At 40.9% G+C, this 18,510-nt stretch overlaps 1 protein-coding gene and 1 long non-coding RNA gene across 2 annotated transcripts in view; both read left to right on the top strand.

Annotated features, from left to right (window-relative positions):
• The window catches only part of LOC134151352 (M1-specific T cell receptor alpha chain-like), a 157,245-nt gene that overhangs the window by 81,223 nt on the left and 57,512 nt on the right, over positions 1–18,510 (top strand).
• LOC134151353 (uncharacterized) lies at positions 7,927–16,577 on the top strand. The gene is made up of 5 exons (XR_009960825.1): positions 7,927–8,199; positions 12,810–12,934; positions 14,760–14,822; positions 15,206–15,322; positions 15,862–16,577. It is a non-coding gene; the product is annotated as an uncharacterized LOC134151353 (long non-coding RNA).

Below are 18,510 nucleotides of genomic sequence, written 5' to 3' on the forward strand. Positions count from 1 at the left end.
ATGGAGCCAGAGCAAACAATACAGAGAAGAGACTTTCCATCATATTCTGGAAAAAAATCCTCTCTGCAGTTCAGCACCTGGTGCAGTGCCACATTGAAATAAAGTATCTGGAAGAGAAGAGTTGAGGTTGAGAGGGATCTCTGGAGAGCACCATCTTGCTCAAGTGGGGTTAACTAGAACAGGTTGTCCAGGACCTTGTCCAGATGGCTTTTGAATATCTCCAGGTAGAAGATTACACAACCTCTCTGGGAAACCTATTCCTATGTTTGATCACCCCTGCAGTAAAAGCATTGTTTTCTTACACTTGAATGGCATTTCTTGTGTTTCTAGTTGTGTCCTTTGCCACTTGTTCTGTTTCTAGATACCTCTGAGAAGAGTCTGGCTCCATCCCCCTTACTTGCCCACATCAGGTAGGTTAATAACGTGTTGATAAAATCCCCCTAAGCCTTCTCTTCAGGCTAAAAAATCCTAATCTCAGTGCCTCCTCAGATGACAGATGCCCCAGTCCCGTAATCGCACTACACCACACAAGACCATCTCCCATAGCCCTAGTCTCAGACAGAGCCCCTAGGCAATCCCTGCAGCCCAAGACCTGCAAAGCTGCACCTTCCCAGGTCTCCATCTGGGTTCAGGCCTATGGTGTTACAGGAAAAGTTGTTCTAATCTTTGCTAGAGAAACATGCCTTGTGGCCCACCACTAGCATTACTGAGGAGAGGAAAGGTGTCCTCAACAGAGCTGCTGGCCCCTTTTGAACTCACCACTGCCTCTGTTCACTGCACTCCAGGAGCTACATTCCAGGCCTGGCTCTCCCAATCACTGGCCAAAATGGTGTTTGACTTTGCTCCCTCAGCTGAAATAAAAGCTCAAAGTTCCCTTTTGTGAAAACCCTTTTGAGCTGACAGAGCTCATTACAGCTGCTGAAGCTTGCTAGAAGTTAAGGCCTGCAGTAGCCATCCTTTGCTGGCAGCAGCAGGGATTCTTAAGCTCCTTGAAAGCCTCCCAGAAGGCTTCCCACAAGCCTTTGATGATACCAGTAGACATTCCCAGGGTATTCATAAACAAAGGCTGGAAACTGCTGTACCACAGCATATCACTTCAAATCTTTGTTCCGAATTGATACCCCTCCACACACCCCATAGCTATGGTGAAATGCTCCCACTTCTCAGATCTCTCTTTTGTGCCTGCAACTTCAATGCCAGAAACAAAACAAACCTGTGCTACCTTCCCAGGATGTCAATTCGTCTTTTCCATTTTAATCTTCCTTACATTTCTGTTGTGATGTATACCGCAAAGAAGCTACTAGCTGTGTGTGTGGCTGATAGGAAGTGCAGCTGCAGAGAGAAATGGTTCCTGGGGATGTTTCTGAAGATTCTGATCCTATTTTGGAAAGATAGGGCATAGTGTCTTTGCCTACCTACAGAAACGCAACCATTCATTCCAAATTTCTCTGGGATTCTGCTTGTACCACTGCCTCATGAAACTACTATTTGAATTATTAATCTTAGACAGCTTGCATGAGGATGAGGAACTATGAAAGCTTGCACTCCCCTGGCCAAGCAGTCCTCAAGCTTCACATGGGAACAGGCACCTGGGATAGAGAAAGAGAAGAAGAAAAGGAGCAAAACTTGTAATCAGTTAAGAAAAGCCTTGAAGACCTAAGGAATAATATATTTCTATGTGTACGTTCTTAGAATCAGGATAAACACAGAGAAGAGATAGCAAATTCGTCTCTTTCTTTCTTTTTTTCTGAGCATACAACTCACAAATGCAGTCACACCCAGAAAAGTAAGCCATACATGAACACAGCTTGCAAAGAAGGAAGAATCCATCACTTTCCCAGGGATTCAGGTGAGGATGACTGGCCCATAATTCCCTGGATCCTCCTTCTTGTCCTTTTTGAAGAGAGGAATGTCATTTGCTTTCTTCCAGTTTTCAGAAAGCTCCCCAATTGCCATGAGCTTTAAAAGCTAATCAAGAGTAGCCTTTCAATGCATCAGCCAAATCTCTCAGTAATTGTGGGTGCACTCATGAGAACTCATAATCTTGTGCACATGCAGATTGTTTAAATATTCCTAACCTGATCCTGCTCTACTAAGGGTAAGTATTTCTTGCTACAGACTCTCCCACTGGTCTCAGGGATTCCTGAAGATAGGTCTTACCAGGCTGCGGTTGAGGCAAAGCAAGCGTTGGGTAGTTTGGTCTTCTCTGTGTATTTTGTCATCAGGTCTACGACCCCATTCACCAGTGGGCCAACATTTTCTCTAATCTTCCTTTGCTGCTGCTGTCATAATCCTTCAAGGCACTTCCTTATTTTTGTACAAACACTTGACCAACCTGTTGACAAAGATGTTTTTGCCCCACTTAGTCAGGTGAATCCCATCTGTTCCAAGTAATCTTCAATCCCAAGACAGGATCTCGTGTTCACAGAAACTAAAATAGTGTTGGCAACACTATCTGCACAATCAACTGTCTGGCACATTGCCAGATCTGTCCACTCCGCCTCAAACACTTTCCTCTCATCACCAGGAAGACAAAACCATCAAGGCAACCATGCCTTTGGCCCTGCCTCCAGAGCAATGTAGTCACTCTTGACACTTTCCAGGTTTCCCCTGACACTATGGCTTATGCCTACAGGGAAGAACAGCAGGGGGTAATAGTCTACAGGTGGAGAAACAGTCTTCCTCATGGTGCCAGAAGCCAGAAGCTTCAAGTGTTCACCATCTGCACTTCCCAAACTGATAGGCACAAATTTGACCTGTTCTGTCTTTGGTTGAGATGGGAGTTTGGCTCTTGAGCCTGCAGGGTCTTGGCAAAAATCCAGTCAGTCTCTTTCTCATCATCTCTGGCACTGCACAGTTAACCGACCTCCTTCCACAGCTCCTTTATTTGACGATACAGACCCTCAACAAGCATTCATTTCCTGTAGGCTACAAGACCATTTCACCCTACTCTTTAGTCTTAACAGCTGCAATCTCATCCCACTCTTATCTACCCTGGGGGCCAATTCAAGGATCATTTTCCAAGCTTTCCACTGCAGAATAACACCTCCATTTACTCTCCTCTCACTCAGAGGAAGTATAAAGTAATTGCATTTATTTTTAAGCCCTTGAATGGACATTAGGTTGCAATGGGGGATACAGAGATGCAATCTCCATGACTACAAAACCTTGAAAACCTTTTACATAAGCAGCAGTGTGAAGCGTTTCAGGCAACCCAGTTATTTCTAAGGCGTAAGAATGGGCCACTTCACTCCTTGGGGCCATTTCCAGCTGTGGGATTCCCGGGCTTCCTTATCCCATGGTCGGGTGAGAGAACTGAACTCCCAATGTCATTCTTCAATTCTAGTCTATTAGATTATCAAACTAAATGTTTTGTAACCACCCATATGGTGTCCCTGTCACTTGGAAAGATCAAGCCTTGAGCATATCACAATTGCCTTATATTCCCTCAAACATTTTTTTTCCAGAATACTAGCAAACCTTCACCCTCACACCTGCCCGCATCTCAACAGCTGTTAGAAAGTAGCATTGACTCATTTCCTTTTCACACCATCTGCATCTCTCTGTACCCCACTTTTTTTTTTTTTTAACCAATATGTTGAGTACATGGACAGGATGCACTTCACATGGAGTAAGCCAATGAGACATTTTACTTCAGAGTAAAAATCACAGAATCACAGAATCTAGAAGGTCAGAAGGGACCTCTGGAGATCATCTAGTCTGAACTCTCTGCTCCAGCAGGGTCACCTAAAGCATGTTAGACAGGGTTGCATCCAGGTACGTTTTGAATATCTCCAGAGAAGGAGAATCCACAAACTCTCTGGGCAACCTCTTCCAGTGCTCTGTCATTCTCACATGAAAGAAATTCCTCCTCACATTCAGGTAGAACTTCCTGTGGTTCAGTTTTTGCCCATTGCCTCTTGTCCTGTCTCATGCAACAGCTGAAAAGAGTTTAGCCCCATTCCCTTGACACCCTCCCTTCAGATACTTATACACATTGAGAAGATCCCCCCTCAGTCTTTTCTTCTCCAGGCTGAACAGGCACAGCTCTCAAAGCCATTCCTCATAGGGCAAATGCGCCAATCTTCTGATCATCTGGACCCTATGCTGGACTCTCTCCAGCAGCTCCATGTCTCTCTTGTACTGGGGAGCCCAGAACTGGATGCAGTACTCAAGATGAGGCCTCACCAGGGCTGAGTAGAGCAGCAGGATCACCTCCCTCGACCTGTTGGCAACACTCTTCCAAATGCACCCCAGGATACCATTGGCCTTCCTGGCCACAAGGGCACATTGCTGGCTCACAGTCAACTTGTTGTCCACCAGAACTCCCAGGTCCTCTCTGCAGAGCTGCTTTCCAGCAAGTCAGCCCCAATCTGTACTGGTGCATGGAGTTATTCCTCCCTAGGTGCAGGACTCTGCCTTTGCTGAGCCTCATGAGGTTCCTCTCTACCCAACTCTCCAGCCCGTCCAAGTCTCTCTGAATGGCAGCACAGCCCTCTGGTGTATCAGCCATTCCTCCCAGCTTGGTATCATCAGCAAACTTGCTGAGGAAGCACTTTGTCCCTTCATCCAGGTCATTGATGAAAAAGTTGAACAGGATGGGACCCAGTACTGAGCCCTGGGGGACGCCACTAGCCACAGACTCTGTGCCACTAATGACAACCCCCTGAGCACTGCCTTTCAGACAGTTCGCAATCCACCTCACTGTCCACTTGTCTAGCCCACACTTCCTGAGCTTATCTAGGAGGATGTTATGGGAGACAGTGTGGAAAGCCTTGCTGAAGTCAAGGCAAGCAACGTCCACTGCTCTCCCCTCCTCTACCCAGTCAGTCATCCCATCATAGAAGGCTATCAGATTGGTTAAGCAGGATTTCCCCTTGGAGAATCCATGCTGACTACTCCTGATCACCTTCTTTTCCTCCATATGCCTTGAGATGACATCCAGAAGGAGCTGTTCCATCACCTTTCCAGGGATGGAGGTGAGGCTGACTGGCCTATCGTTGCCTGGGTCCTCCTTCTTGCCCTTTTTGAAGACTGCAGTGACATTGGCTTTCTTCCAGTCCTCAGGCACCTCTCCAGTTCTCCATGAGTTTTCAAAGACAATGTAGAGTGGCCTGGCAACAACATCCACCAACTTCCTTAGTACCCATGGGTGCATCCCATCCGGGCCCATGGATTTGTTGATGTCAGGCTTGCCCAGAAGATCTCTAATCCTATCCTCCTCATCCAAGGAAAAGTCTTCCTTTCTCCGGACTTTCTCCCTCATGTCCAGGCTTCAGGATTCATGAGGGCTGCCCTTAGCAGTGACGACTGAAACAAAGAAGGCATTCACTAATTCTGACTTCTCTCTATCCTTTGTCACCAGGGCCCCTGCCCCATTCAGTAGTGGGCTCACGTTATCCCTAGTCCTCCTCTTGCTACTGATGTATTTGAAGAAGCCCTTCCTGTTGTCCTTAATGCCCCGTGGCAGACTCAGTTCCAACTGGGCCTTAGCCTTCCTTGCTGCATTTCTACATACTTGGACTGCATTCCTATAATTCTCCCAAGTAGTCTGTCCCCTCTTCCACATTCTGTGTACTTTCTTCTTCAGCTGGAGTTTTATCAGGAGCTCCTTGCACATCCAGGCAGGTCTCCTGCTCCTTCTTCCTCATATGGATGAGCTGCTCTTGGGTTTGGAGGAAGTGATGTTTGAATACTAGCCAGCTCTCCTGGCCCCGCTTCGTTCTAGGGCCTTAATCCCTGAGATTCCTCCAAGCAGGTCTCTGAAGGGCCCAAAGTCCACTCTCCTGAAGTCCAGGGTTGCAATCTTGCTTATTGCCTTACTTCTATCCTGCAGGATCCTGAACTCCACTATCTGACGGTCACTGCAGCCAAGGCTGCCCCCAACCTTCACATCTCCAACCAGTCCTTCTTTGTTGGTTAAGACAAGAAATCTAATTATTTTTCAAGGACTATTCTCTTTATGCCCTTTTCTATGGTAAACAAAATGTGTACAAATACCCCTGCTCATATACCAAAGCATTGGTATATCAATTAAATGATACTTCACCTATTACCTCATGACTTTGTTTATACTCTTGCATTGCAACATATCTTCAGTAGGAACTTTTTTTTTTCCCCTTCCTGCATAAGATGTTGAACAACAGGGAAAAAATCTAATCACCACATCTCTAAAACCTAGATGAGTAATGGCCAAATGAAGTCCTAGATTATTTTAGTCCGGCCCACAAAAGAGAGATGTAGTCACACATAATGTGTCTTCTTCCTTTGCAGCTCCCTTATGATTTAATATCCACTTTTATTGTCACAGTATCTCTTGTAATAAAAAACAATCTTTTTCCCTCTTTTTCATCTTACTAAAAATAGGGATAAAGATGTCCTTAGGCACTAAATAGCCACCAGATATCAACTCTAAGAGCTCAGATCCAGCACATTCCTCAGCCTCTTGAGCATTAAAACTTAATTCACGATGAAAAAGAAGATAGCTTCCTGCAGCTCAGAATTTTGGTAAGTGCTTTGAAGTAGCACTAAAAGTACTGAAAAACTATACTTTCTATCATGCTTAGTTCCATGAAACTTTTTAAGGATACTGCAAAATCTGCAATTTCACCCTCTTTTACTATTTTAGACTCTTCTTTTAAAGTCATATCCTGTTTCTTCATGTAATAAGTTGGGACAGAAACCACTCAGGAAGTCACATGATTGTCTGCATAGTCAAAAATGTTGCATAATAAAAACGTTTTTGTAACGAAGTATATTACTGTGTCTGGAACTACCAGAGTGATACAGACTCCATAAGGACCCGTACAAAAACCTGCTGAAATCAGAAAGCAAATTGTTTAAGTCTACAAGAAGGCTGAAGAAGCATGAGCACGAACTTTAAGTTTCATTTTATATCTAAGAGATTTTTCTCATTATTAGTCTACAGAAGTATATGGTTTTCCCTTTTGTTTAATCATTTTCAGTTTGTAGGTACCCTTCAATCCTATCTTCAGGATATTACAACAACGGTAATTTATATGTGTAGAACTATATTCCTATTTATGTACAATAAGCAGAGAAATCAATATGAGTACTAGCCTTGGCATTGGTCATTAGATTGTGTTTCTAGAGGTAATGTTTCATGCTAAACATGCAGTTAATGTAGAGCTACATTTTCATGTCTCCTTCAATCACTAAAACACTGCATACTCAAAATGCTGGAGTATAAACGCCAAAAAAACAAAGTAAACCAAAAAAAAACCAACCCCCCAAATATGCTATCAAAGCATCAGGTATTTGGATGCTGGTGTTTTGTTGTGACCATTTTCAGAAGTTATTTTTCACTTTTTTTGTTTTACTGCAGCTTAAGTATTTGAAGTAATGTTTGCTATCACCACATGGAGATTTTGTTGACATTCAGTGAAATGACTGAAGCAGAGCTTAGATTTGCATCTTTGCAATAGTGGCAGAGCAGTTAGAAGATCTTTTGCATCATCAGTTAGTTGAATATTTGTGCAAGTCTCTCAGCTTGGATTTTGAGTATCCCTAGGTCCTGCTAAGCACAGGACAGAATTCATTAATAAATGAGTTCTCACTGCAGTACTCCAAGGCACTGATATGAAACTGTATTCTCCTTTACTTTGAACATACTTTGGAGAAGTCATGTGGTTTCACACATGCTGTAAATGCTGAGCCATCACCAAAAGGATACAGTTTTTGTCATGGAGTATATCACTGTGCTGGGACTACCACAATGATATAAATAGCATAGGGTCCTGCACGAAAACTTGAAGAGGAAGAAAAAACAATATATCCTAAAGAGAAAAAGATAGGAACTTGAAATGCTTGAGGAGACAAATCTAGCATTCTTTTCATATTTCCATTTGTCATGGAATGATACAGCTCACAGTATTTCCAAGAGATGGAAGAAAGGGATAACTGTGAAGTTCTGTCCCTGATCAAGCCATTTGAAATCATTGAACTATTGAATTACTGTTTTTCCCCTCCCAGTTCTGGAAAAAAAAACGTGGCTCTGGACATCCTAATGGGATTGTATATATGAATAATTAGGACAAATGTCTGGATTTTCATCTTCGGTTTTACACCCACACCTTTTGAGCACAGTAAGGAAAGTGTTACTTATTTGACTACGTATTAGCAGTGTGAGAACAGAAAAGCTCATATTTGGAAATGGGACCACTCTCACAGTTGAACCAAGTAAGTACCATTATTTTTACTTCTATAAGTTAAGTTAAAATGTGGTAGTAGCAGAGGACAAAAGGATCTTGTGATTTGGTGTCAATGGAAGCACTTTCTGATGCTGGAATCTCTGGACTACACTCTCCATAGCCAGGGCTTCAAGGTGAGCCCTCAGTTTGTATCTTCCTGGAAAGGCTTCACTGGAACGACTGGGCTAGCTGTATATCTCACCATTGCTGTGCATTTCTGAAGCTTAACATTCTGTAATTTATACTCAGTCTGGCTAACACTCAGACCCAGCATCAGCACAAAATATCTTAACTTTATCAGTGTTCCAGTGAATTTTTACTGCCTCATTTTGAGCATTATGCACAGCTCAGTATGAAGCTGACATGGGAGAGAAGTTATGAGAGGAGAAAGTTAAATAACTTTGAGCTTAAATTTTCAGAGCTGCCTTATATCCAAGCCCTCTTAGAATGAATGGGAGTTAGCTATTAAGTTGCCTAAACTTTGAAAAATGCAGATATGGCAGTGGATAGGTGTTATAACAAAGCCTTAGTATTCCCCCCCCCCCAACTGGAATTTGGCCATGTAGAACAAAGACTTTTTCTTTTTTATTAATGGAAAGGAAAAATAGTGCCTTAAAGGATTTGGGGGAACATCAATCTGAATAGTTCCAGATGTTCCCAGGAAAAAAGAGGGTGGGTAGCTTTTTGTAGTGACTGTTTTAATGGCGGACAAGACCCTGAGTATTTGGAAATGGTACCCTTCTGAAGGCTGATATTTGTAAGTATTGATGGAGGGTCTTCCAAAGCTTTTCTATGGGAGTGTTAATGTTGTACTAGCAGGGGAGTTTTCTATCTTGACTTCATTGTCCTAAATATCAAGATGCAGACCTAAAAATGTGTTACAGTGCTTTCAGAGGTCTGCATGGGTTTTAGAAGTGGAAACGTCCAGTGTCGTTTTACATCCCTAAAGAATGTGACTTTTGTTGTAGAAAGATATGAGGCTCTCTTAGATACTGCCTAATATCTGCCCAAGCCTGCAGGACACCTTACATGGTAGCAAATGTCTATTTTGGGACAACTGAATCCCATCTCCAATTCCTAAAGGACAGGGGAATACAAAGTTACCACTCTGAACAAAGATTTTTTTCTTTCTGACCACCAAATCATTAGCAGTAAATATAGGACCAGAAGACATTCCCAAATTCCAATAATTCCATCATTAGTCTATATTGATATAGACTTAGCAGTTCACCTTAGCACCTTAGTACTAGGATTTTGAAAGACTCTAAAGGAGGCAAGTGGTACATTTTCACAGCATTTGGTTTCTGAACTTCCTCATGCATCTTGCAGCAAAGTTGCTCTGAAACTTTTAGATGCATTTTTTTTCCAGTTTATAAATCATTCAGGAGTTGAATTCTCATTCACACCTTAGCAACAGAGCATGGTGAATACTAGGACCTGTTAAGGGGGTTGGGGGGGGTGGAAGCAACAACCCGGCAACAAAAGGCAGTTTAAATGCTAAGTGCTGGTAGAAGAATGAGTTCGATATCTGTTCCCATGATTTCTGTTTTTCTAGCTGAAGATGGAGCTGGGAATAGAAAAGTTAGGATGAAATTGCAAAAGCTGTATAAAGACTTCAGGGCAAGATACACTACAGTAAAGGATAATAGGACTTATCTATCTAATTCATTCAGTGTTTGCTGAAGTAATTCACACTTAGAAGCCAAAATTTCCAAAATTCTTACAGCTTAACTTTTTTGTTGCTAACTTTGGATTTCTTTGGGAGATGCTCATAAGTGTTTAAAGATGCTAAGAACATACTTGCATTGTTACTAGAATCTTTCTATAAATTCCTAAACACAAAAAGATACAGAAAACATATATTAATAACATACTCTCCTCTTGAGGGCTTAAGATCAACTAAGGATTTTCCTGATTTATTCTATATAAAATGTTCATTAATAAAACTGAAGCACATAAAAGGATGGATATATATTCCATGACTGCATAAGATTATAGGAAAAGAGAAGTACAACTTTTTTGTGCTAATATAGTGTAGCTTATAGTGTCTAATATAAAAATCCTACCCACACACATAAAAAAAAAGAAAAGGCAAGATATGGTAAGAATTCATGGCTGTATTTTCAGATAATGCAAAATAACATGACTCAGTTGAAATATTATTTTTCTGATAAAGAAATAATTTATTAACAACAATCACATTGTCCAAGTTTATTCCTGCTAAGGAATTTCCTCAGTGAGTTTTACTACAGAGGCAGTTTGCTAGTATATTGTCTGTTTGGAAATACTGGAAATCAGAATACACGAAAAATCTTTAAAGTACTTCTCAAATAATAAAGTATACACAGAGCTAAAAAACTCTGTCAAATCCATGTTACAGCACCTGGAAAGGAAATGTGTGTGGGAGGAATCACAAAATAAGTCTTTTTTGCTTTAATAATCGTAACTGTGTGACACTGTTGCTCTTCTCTTTGAGAAGGGGACTCAACTGACCGTGGAGCAAAGTAGGTATTCTTTATACATTAACATTTTCTGAATTGTTACTGTTCGGTTTTTCACTTTTTTCCTTCCTCCTCCTAAAACTCAGGTAGCCACCCCCCAATGCCTTAAAAATCACAAATTAGACTTCAGGATTTCTATGCATAATCCTTTGATACCAAACCTGACATCTTCAGTTTAAAAAATATACTGAAACCCCTTCTCAGGAGTTGCCAAAGAATTTGGACTCCACAAAGACAACTCCTGGCTGTTGTCATGCCTGATGTGTTTGGGCTCAATATCTATCCACTTATTTAAGCATCTTTATAAGTTTCCTATAGTCATTTTTAAGTTACAAGACCCTGCTTGGGCAGTTTGAAGGGAACTAAAGCTCCTGTGAAGTTTGCTATTTAAGTTCCTAAGATGGTCTATTTTATCATGATTAGAAAGACATCATCAGGCCAGGGGGGTATCACAGAATCACAGAATGGTTGAGGTTGGAAGGGACCTCTGGAGATCATCTAGTCCAACCCCTCTGCTCAAGCGGGCTCACCTAGAGTACGTTAGACAGGATTGCATCTAGATGGGTTTGAATGTCTCCAGAGAAAGAGACTCTACAACCACTCTGAGCAACCTCTTCCAGTGCTCTGTCACACTCACAGTGATAGGTAAAGGGGGATAATATTACACAAAAGCATTAAAAGGAGTCTTAGGTGATGTTTTTCTACTAGTTTAATTACACTAAAAAGTCTAGAGTTTGAAATCAAGTAAGTCAAATGAAGGTGATAATGACTGGATTCCTTTTTGGCATCTGGTGTGTGTTGACAACAATGAAGTTGTGCTTGTTTTCATTAGCAGAACCAGTTCATGAAGTTATGGCAGAGTACTGTTTGCCTTGTATCTCAGTTCCTCTTAGGGAGTGTGTGCGGGGGAAACAAAGTAGAATTGGAGTCTCTTGGATAGAACTTGCAAAGATATCCTATAAAAAGTAAAACTTTAACGCTGAGGGATCTTTTGAGGAGAATAACACATATCTCATGCAGGATTCAACCCTAATGAACCTCTCCTTATAAAAAGACCCATGTAGCTATGGTAAATGTGAAAACATGTAAATTCTTCATGTTTTGTGTGGTAGCCTATGATAAGCTGAGCCCTTTTTGACATGGAGGCATACTAGATGAATCTCTTCAGCTTCATATTTTTATCAGAACTCACATTACTAACCATATCCTAACACTGGCGTGTGGAGTGACCTTATTTTCTCTACCTATGACTTGAAGGTAAAGATACTTTGTTTTTAAAAATCGTGATGATTGCTGGATGCTAAATAATTTCAAGAGACCGGCAAAGACTCAGAAAGACATTCCTTTCAAGCATAAGCAATCTTATTTCATTACTCATCTTGTATCTCTTATATCTACTTAGAAGGATACTGCTGTATGGCTGAAATTTAGGCTTTTGTTTTCAGTTATCAAGCCTTTGGCATTCCTGTATGTTTCCTGAAATTGAGAATTCAACTCCTGAATGATTTATGAACTGGTAAAAAATGCATCTAAAAGTTTCAGAGCAACTTTGCTGCAAGATGCATGAGGAAGTTCAGAAACCAAATGCTTTGAAAATGTACCACTTGCCTCCTTTAGAGTCTTTCAAAATTCGAGTACTAAGGCATGTTTTTCATGTCTTGATGTTTCTTAATATCTTAATCCTGAAGAACCACCACTGAAGACTGGTACACTAAGGTGAAAAAAACAGTCAGGAGATTTGTCTCTCAGATTTGCATCCTTAGAAGTTTCTTCTCATTTGCCAATTGCTCATTTACAAAATAAATAATTTACACATAGATAGATAATTCATATAAAGACCTATATTCTGGCAAAAGCAAATTTAGGATTTCAAGAAATTAAAACTCCTGCAACAATCCTACCCTTATATACCCTCTCTGTCTTTGATCTGCCTGTTTGGAAAGAGTGGCAAAAAATAAACACAAAAAAAGGGAACTGAGCCAATGATAGTGCCAGAAAAGGGTCACAGGTGAACTGTATCTGAAATGTATATGACTTAACTCACACACAAGCTTGCAATAGAATAAAGTAATGCCCAAACAATGTATTTTTTTCACAGAGAAACGAGAAGATTCTGTCCCAGAAGTCATTGCGATTAAATCAACAAAGTCCAAGAAAGGAAACAATAATGTGAATGCAGTATGTTTGGCCAGGAATTTCTATCCGAAGAACATCAATTTGGAGGTATCTTCTAATGAAGTTGTATATGAACAGAACAAACCCATTGTGACATCCGAGGGGACATACAGTACTATTAAGGTGGTTGAGGTGAAACCAGAGACAGAGGTGACCTGCGAGGCTAAGTTCAATGGCATCACTTTTGCAAAGAACACAACATTGCCAGGTACAATTTTGTGGTACAATTGCAACTTATTTCTGGTGGTGGTATGTTCCAATACTTATTGTTGCTCCCTCTAAGAAGCATCCCTTGGGCACCCAGCAGGAATGAGAAAGACATCTAAGTGCTTAAGCAGGAAGAGCTGAAAGATATTTAAAGGCATCTAGCACAGATGGACTTTTCATTATTTAAGTTCTTGGAGCTATTTGAAAAAAAAAAGAGAGAGAGAGATTGATGCAATCTTCACAGAACAGTTGAGATTGGAAAGGACCTTTGCAGATCACCTAGCCCAACATCCCTGCTTACGTAGGATCACATAGACCCCCTTGTCCAGAATTGTGTAAAGATGGCTTTTGAGTATCTCTACCAATGGAGAGTCCACAACCTCTCTGGGCAACCTATCCCAGTGTTCTGTCACCCTCACGGTAAACATGTTTTTCCTGGACAAACAGGAAACACAAACAGAGGAAGTTTGTGTTTGAACAAAACTTCCCGTGTTTCAGTTTGTTCCCCTTGCCTCATGTCCTATCACTGGGCATCACTGAGAAGAGTCTGGTGCCATCCTCTTTACACCCTCCCTTCAGGTATTTATACACAATGACAAGATCGCCCCTAAGCCTTCTCTTTTCCAAGCTAAACAGTACCATCTCTCTCAGCCTTTCCTCATGTGAGAAAAGCTTCAGTTCTTTCACCATTTTAGTTGCCCTTTGCTGGACTATCTCTGGTAGCTCCATCTCTCTCCTACCCTGGGGAGCCCAGGACTAGACACAGTACTTCAGGGATGGCCTCACCAGGGCTGAATAGAGAAGATCACTTCCCTCAACCCTCATCAAAAACCTGTTGTCCACCAGGACTCTCAAGTCCTTCTCTGCAGAGCTGCTTTCCATTAGTTCAGTCCCGAGTCTGTACTGATGCATGGGATTACTTGTCCCTAGCTGGAAGGCTCTGCACGTCCCTTCTTCATGAGGTTCCCCTCTACCCATCTGTCCAGACTCTGGTGTATATATCACTCCTGCTAGTTTTGGATAATCAGCAAACTTGCTGTCCCTTCATCCAGGTATTGATGAATAAGTTGAACAATATTGGACTCGGAATTGACCCCTGGGGTGCACCACTAGCTACAGGCCTCCAACTAGACTTGTGACACTAATCATAACTCTCTGAGCTCTTCCATTCAGCCAGTTCTCAGTCTGCCTCACTGTCCACTCATCTAGTCCATACCTCATCGTCAACTTGCTTGTAAAGTTGTTATGGGAGACAGTGACAAAGAACTTACTGAAGTAAAGGCAGGCAACATCCACTGCTCTTTCCTCATTTACCCAGCCAGTCATTTCACCACAACATAACAGTCTACCTGCCAGAAGATAGCTTGAAATTGCTCTTTTAAAAACAATAAAAAATGAAAGTAGTTTTATTTTTGCTTAAAACCATTTTTTCTGCAAATTTCACTCTCTCAGTATGTATTTGTTAATTGATCATCAACAAAACAACTGCAGAACTCTTTTGTTTGCTGCAATTGCATGTAAAACAATAATTTCTCCTCAGATTAATGTTAGAAATAGTGACCTGCCAGTTGAGTTTCAGACAGTATCGCTCACTTACTGAACATTTTTTTCAATCCTTTTTAAAATTTGTTTATTTTTATAATGCCCTTTCTTTTTTATACTACAGAAAAGGAGATTGAAGAACCAGTAACTGTGAATGTTTGCAACATGACAGACACCTCTACAGAAGGTTAGTTACCTAAAGGGACTGTGAAATTACATTATCATGTTGGGAACTGATATAAACGCATGGAAACATATTTTCTCAGGTGGAGAAGAATTAGAATATATATTTATTGAAAACAATGATCTTTCTCAGTGTAGCAGAACATAATAAGAGCATAGCAGCCAAGCTTTGCTTTCAGTGAACTATCAACAGGAAGCAAAATCTGATCTAGACAGATTTCTTCCTCGCTTCCCTACTGGTGCCATGCTTTTCTACTGTCTTTTCTTTTGTCACTCTTGTTTTCTCTAAAACTGTTTCCTGAGGGTCTTTTTTCTCACTTTCTACTAATATCAAGATATCTCAATCTAGATCATGATCTCTCCCCTCTTCTTTTTCTCACTAAGCAGATATCAAAACAGGGAAAGTGAACATGCTGTCCATGGCTGTGCTGGGTTTGAGAGTCCTGCTGGCAAAAAGCATCGCCTTCAATACACTCATGAGTATCAAGTTGTTTCTATTCTGAGGTAGGAAAACATGTAACGATCTGTGGAAATACTAGAAGCAGGTGCTAGAATGATCGCTTAGCTTTCTGTACCAGGAGTGACACTTGTTCCTTTCCTCCTGCTTCCATTAACTAACCTTTGTCAGTTTCTGGAGACCACCTCCCCCCCCCCCAAAAAAAAAAAAAAAAAAAAGGAAAGAAAAGAAAGAAAGAAAAAAAAACCAGCACCTCCCTGTGTCCAAAGCTCTTTTTCTTTTTCTGGCTGGTATTCGAATACATATTTAGCCCAGAGCACCTCATTTTTTTATCAGAAGCACCCAGGAAATCTCTCACTGACAATTTCAAGTGGCAGAGCACAAAGCTTGGAGAAAAATCAAGGTGAATAGGGAGTCAAAAGTGAGGGTCCTCAAAACCAAATATGCAAAGGAGTGAGAAGAAAGGAGTAGGAGAGAGATTTCTTTTAAGCCAATGTACCCAAAGAAGCAGAAGAAATGGTCCAACCCAAGCATTGTGAGTGCCTTAGATGTGGATAAGACCTTGAAACATACTTTGTTCTTCCAGGTGGCAGAGAATATTGCTATCAGCAGTCTAAGGAACAAAAGGACAAAGTGTGTACCCACAGCAGTTTCAACAGCACAAGTCAAATCTACTGACAATAAGTATTGAGAGCGTAACACTGCACCTTCCCCTTAGCCCCTGTAGATTTATTAGTCCTTTCACTTTGTCATGCAGCTTTTCAGCTAACTATCACTATCTGGAGGTTTTCTTAGTCATATTATACTGTTGAATCCTGTCTAGCTAGTTTCTCTCATTGTAGAAATAATTGTAATTGATTTTGCTATTTCTTATTCCCAGTGAAACTTTTCCTTATCCCTCAGCTAAGTAGAAATTGATATCTCTACTCCTCTAAACATTACATAGAAGCATCCAAATTGCTTTGGTAGTTTTGAAAAATCAGAATTTCACTATAGATCCATCACCCTTTTAAAAATTTTTCTACAGGTAAATTATATCACTCTCTGTAGAGATGTTTTACAGCTTAGAGAATTCAGATATCATTTAGTTTTAATATTTTTAGATAGCTTCAATAACAATAATTTTCTAGTATAGATGAGAAGATACATGTTGTGAAGATCCTTGAAGTGATTCACTTCAGCCAAATAATATTCAACCATAGTAACACTTTGATTTGCATTTCTTTACCATGTATCTCTTTTGCTAAGTGTATGACTCCTGCATTTTAAGTTTACCTGAAATAAATTTTTACTATGCCAAAATGTTCTGTGGTTTTTGCTCTGCTTTTTCTTCTGAATTTAGGATGGAGACTGCTGAAAACCAGCTGTCCTGTCTGATGATCAGTGAGATCTAGAAATGCAGCTTTGATAGCCTAGATTTCCCCTTGGCTGATTTTGTTTTTTCTAGGCTTTGAACAGGGAATGGAAGGGTCTCTGGCATATTAAAAGGCTTCAGGAGCGGCACAAATTCTAGACTCGTGGGATTTGCATGAGACTTGATCTTTCAGATACTTTTGAAGAGACCCAACCAAGATTTTATGGTTAATAGCAAAAAGGGGGATGTGTTTAAAGAGAAATCTGTCAAGAGTTGGGTTGATACGAGCAGTAGGAAGGAAAATACAGACCTCAGAAAAGGAGAGAATATACTGGATTTTTCCACTCATTGATGTTAGAAGTAACAGGAAGTAAAATAAAATGGTTTGATGGAGCAGTATGGTTTCTATAGCAACTTGGTTATTCATCTAAAAGACCCCAGCACTCATCTTTCTCTCTCAAGCAACAGGCAGGATGTTGTGGTCAATGTTGATGACTAAGTTGCACCGTGCAAGGAGAATTCCTCCTTCTTTCAAAAAAATATGTTAACCACATCCTGATGGGGAAATTTATAAGATTTTTCAGATACTGACTGATGTAATTCTGGCTTCAATACAGTCCCTACAAAGCATGTGTAGTAAGGTCTGTTTAACCAACCTTTGTCAGGCTAGTCCCTCAAACCCTACAGACACATAGATGAAGACCCTCACTTCTCACAACTACCTGTCCAGAAGACAAAGGAAGTTTGCACAGCAGTTCCAAAAGCAGCAAAATTCATTTTTAATTCATTCTACCACTATAATTTAAATCAGACATTTTGCTCACTAGATTTTTTATCCTGATTTGCCAATGACACCCTAACGTTTTTGTGTTGCATTCCACATCAAACCTTTTCCAGTCTTGCAGGCAAAACACACATCAGAAATACCATTTGTGGACATTTGTGCAAGTCCACAGTGGAGTGGAGTTTTCCTGAGTGGCCCTTGGTTGGGTCTAGAAGAAAAGGCAGACTGAAAATCCTTCAACAGAGCTTAAGCAAAGTGAAAGATCTACAGATGCGTGACTGCTGAGGGACACAGCATTGACTCACACAGAAATATATCACCCAGATTAAGACAACAGTCTTTATTTTTTCAAGGCACATCCATACAGGTGTAGGACACTAGAGGCCTTCTTCATATTGTGAAGAAATTCAGGGCCTGTGCAGTACCTCCATAATTAAGTACTTAAGACCTCCTTTTGCACCACTGGGAATCAGATTAGTGTGGGAAAACCTATACCCGTGATAGTCACCTAAACTGTCAATCACCCAAGTATCCATAATTTATGTCCCAATTAGTCAAACAAAGAAAAATATGTATTTGAGAAGATGGTTGAAACTCTCCAGGGAGAGTGCAAGGGAGGGAGTATCTATCCCTCAGCCTCTTACCATAATTTATCACCCATCCATACAGAGCAAAATTAACCCCCATTGGACTGGGCTAACCTATTGGCCAGGCCTGGGGTTCCCCTGACACTTTATTTCAGGCCATAGTATGTGAAATGAGAGCACTGTGTCACATTGGCCAACATAATATTTCTTAAACATCATGCCAAGGATGGATATTAAAGGCATTCAGAGGCAACTATCCTCATGCTGTAGCCAAGTCTATTTTTCTCTTTTTAACTGGAGAAAACTATTGCATTGGCTATGCCTGACCTTTCTCTGGAAGGAAAGTGTTAGTTAGCTTAGTGTAGCAGGAAGCAGCCCCTGCTGACTTGACTAACTGGGGCCAATAGAGTGAGAGGGAGCAAACTGCATAGATACACCCTGGGAGGAAGGGAAGTATCTGTTTCCCACAAGTGATTTTGGCACCTAAGAAGCCCTTTTTTAGATAAGGTA

Source organism: Rhea pennata, chromosome 26 (assembly GCF_028389875.1).
Source record: "Rhea pennata isolate bPtePen1 chromosome 26, bPtePen1.pri, whole genome shotgun sequence".
Lineage (NCBI taxonomy): Eukaryota > Metazoa > Chordata > Aves > Rheiformes > Rheidae > Rhea > Rhea pennata.